This window comes from Pinus tabuliformis, chromosome 3_1, assembly GCF_031772625.1.
Source record: "Pinus tabuliformis cultivar Carrire ecotype Pingquan chromosome 3_1, CPIR1, whole genome shotgun sequence".
Lineage (NCBI taxonomy): Eukaryota > Viridiplantae > Streptophyta > Pinopsida > Pinales > Pinaceae > Pinus > Pinus tabuliformis.
Genome location: NC_142301.1, coordinates 558819481 through 558823154, shown reverse-complemented (window position 1 = coordinate 558823154; position 3674 = coordinate 558819481).

The window sequence follows — 3674 nt, the reverse complement described above, 5'->3', positions numbered from 1 at the left end:
CTTTCAAATGTTTTGCCTGCGGTAGAGTCGGTCATTATGCTGCCAAATGTCCTCAAAAAGATAAATATGATAAAGGGAAGGAATCTGAAAAATGAAATAGAAAACAAAGTGTAAGTAAGATCTACTATACTCATGAAGATAGCGATGGACTACCAATTAGTGATGAAGATGAAAATAGTAATGACTATAGGCTTCTGATGGCTTATGAAGATGATGATTTTTTGGATGCTTTAGATGAAGACGACCTTTATGAAGAAATCTCAAAACTCAAAATCTATTTAGAAGAAAAGAATATGACTATAGATACCTTGACATTCTGATCCAGGTGGATGTTGGTGGCCACCCACCTATCCCATTTCAACCCCCACAACTATCTCTTTCAGTCTTTCTTGTTTCCTAAATTGTAGCACAGTTTAGTATTTTTAGCAGTTTTTCGGGTCCTGAACTTCCGGAGCCGTATTGAGGCCCTAAACGATGTTTTTTGGGAAATCTTGGGGCAACATGGGTCCATGGACTATTGTTGCCCTACCCAAAGTGGTAGTGCTCGGATAGATCTTTCTAACAAGCTATTGTACGCGTAAAACGAAGATCGTATGCCAAAGTTACGACCCCGGGAAATTGATGTACCAATTTACCCAAACGGGGCCCACAATTTGGTGTTTCATCTTCTAGGGTTAGGCTTTCGGATGTGAAGGTTTTTCCATCCTTTCTTAACAATGAATAGGCCTTCGAGCCTAATTGTCACACAGTTCAGAGGCATGTAGCCACCACATCTCTTCTCAGAGATAAGCTAGCATCGCCCTAGCTGGTTTATTTCCATTTCTGGTTGTAAGCATATTTCAGTATTCTACAGTAATGAAATGAAGTATTATTTCCGTTGCATATCTATCTTTATGGTTATCTCTATATTTTATTGCGTTCCTGTTTAAATCCGGATCAGTGGTATCAGAGCGGGTCTGCTTTTTCTCTACTTTTCTTTGCATGTCCCTAACAAGGTCAGGATATAAGGAGTTAGGGCTTGAACTGGTCGAACCTTTGCAAGACCAGCTTCGCAAATCCTAACGGCCTCCCATGGCGGATGAGAAGAAAGACGAGGGGGCAGGAGATCTGTTACACTAAAATTTGTCACCATGACTATATGCAGTTAGTATGGCTCCATCAACTGTCATACTATCCTCCTTAGCAAGCCTCATACCTCTGCTCTCCATGTCAAACTCCAAGAAAGAGAGAAAGTCATTAAAAATCTATATATCTCTGGGTACGCAGTTTCTCTTAGCCTTACCTGCGTGTACGCACTCCAAGTTCACAATACCTGCGTACTCGTACGCTCTGTATGTAAAGCAATGGGTGCGTACTCCTGTAAAGGTCAAAAGGCACAAGTTTCACTCCAAAAAAAGTTACTTGTGGTCATTTCTAGAGCATTCTAGAAGCTTGTTTGACGTGTATGAAGCGCCTCCAGATGGTTCATGTATCCCTACCAAAGAGGAACTTATCCCATCAAGAGGGGAGCTATCCTATCCAAAGAGGGGATTATCCCATTCATGGTGGACTTGAATAACTTCCTCTAGAGCACTATAAATATAGGCATTGGGCCAAAGGGGGAGAGGTTGAAAGCTGAACATTCCTAAGGGTAGATGCTGCTGGAATTAGGACTTCCTTGTAAAGCTTGAGAGGAGAGATTCCCATCCTTTCCTAGCATTATTTGAGAGTGGGTGAGCTGATCAAAGTAAAGGAAAACTCTTGCTGGACCCTAGGAGGGACTTGCACAACACCAAGGCTTAGGTTGTAATGGTTCCTTTTGTTTCCTCTTAATACAAATGAACTCATTTTTCTCAACAGATTGTTATTCATGATTTGTTTCATATACTCCTTGGTCTGTATGATAGATATGTATTGTTTTATGAGTTTATCAGGTGCTATTTAATCTTTTGGCTTGTTAGTGTATGCAGGTTTCGAAGAGAAGGAGGAGCTCATCCGGATCGGCGAGGCTGGACTACTACAAAGCGTTGGACTAAAGGTATGTTAAAATCACCTGATTACTTGTTTTCTCAATGCATGTTTAGAGAAAGGTGGTGTTTATTTGTCTTGCTTGTCACTAGAAAGCTTTTGCTTCTAGGGAGGTCGGTTGTGTCTGCACTATCGACTCTTTCCGCATGACAAAATGGCGACTCCGCTGGGGAATCCATTGATGTGAATGTTTTTTTCCGTTGTATCAAACTTTGATTTGAGAAAAGTCGTTTGTTTTCTGGTTTTTGGCTGTCTGACTGTGTATTTGGGTGGGCTAGCTTAGGGTTAAATTAGATTTTAGTTTTTCTTTGTTTTGCTAGAAGTATGCAACCTCTGAGTTGAGCACAGTGCGTACTTGTACGCACTGTCGCTTTGTGCACAGAGCGTACCCGCACCTGTGCAAACAAGTCGCCTGCGTACCCTGTCAAAATTAAGAAAATTTCAATTTTCTTCTTTTTGCCTTTTAGATTTTGTTTTTACTTTGTTTTTTCTACCCAGATCCACTGGTTTTCTGCCATAAATCTTCACCTAAGCTTGTTTCGTCAGTGTTGAGAGTTTTAGTAAAATTCATAGGGATTTTGCCTTAGGGTTTGATTTTTAACTGGTCCTGTAGTGACTTTGGCGTTAGAGGTTGTCAAACTTTGGATCTCCTTGGTTTTGTTCAATCCTCTTAGGGGTCGGGCCTGTCATAGAATTCACCCTTGTGAGAGACCTAGCTTTGCGTCTTCTCTTTGCGAATCTCGAAAAATTTTGTTGTTTGAACTTTGAATTTTATTCTTGAGAAAAAGAACAAAAGATTTTGATTTTTGTTTTTGACTGGTTTTTGGTTCTGCATTAACTAGTCCTTAGTTACATTTTGACTGAGTAAAACATCCAGGAATCATCTTTAGTAAGCTTTTGACTCGTTAGATTTACTTTTAGGTGCTTTTCTCTTAGATTTTCTTTTGAGTTGATTTGATTGCCATAGCTTTTTTAACTTTGATTTTTGTTAAAGTAAGTTTTACATGCTTTATTAATTAGGAAAAAATACAAAAACATCTTTTAAAGGAAAGTTTGATTTGGTAGCATTTGAGTCTTTGAAAGAAAAAGGAATTTTCGTGAAGTGATTAGTGGTCATGTGTCATATGTTTTGAAAAGATAAAGAGTCTTTGATTTTCATTGCCAAGAAAGTTGTCTTTATATCAAGTTTGCATTCTCCAACTCTCTTAGCTAAGGAATTCATTGAAAGAGAAAAAATTAGTTGTAAATCATCCTAAGTGCATCTTTTTAGTGGATTTCGGTCGAGTCTACACACCATCAATTTCATCTCCACTACCTTTTGTCTTAAAGAAAAGCCATAAAATTAACGCTTAAAATAAAATCAACTTAGTAACTTTTATTTACTAGGGCTCTGAAACACCAATATAGATCAGGCTAGTGTCTTGGAGTAGGAGAGTAATTAACTCTCCAAGACAGCAAAACCAAACAAGTAGCTCATCTTGTGGTAGGATAAATCCAACTGTTTCATTTGTACTCTGGGAAAGCTCCTCTTAAAGGAGAAGCACGAGCTCGTGTTCGAACCAGTGAGGGGATCAATCCTCCCTCGTTGGGAACGACGCCAGACACGCACGTATTACAAATGGTAAACCTCGGATTAACCATTGTCAAGGAGCCAGGGGTCACTTGTC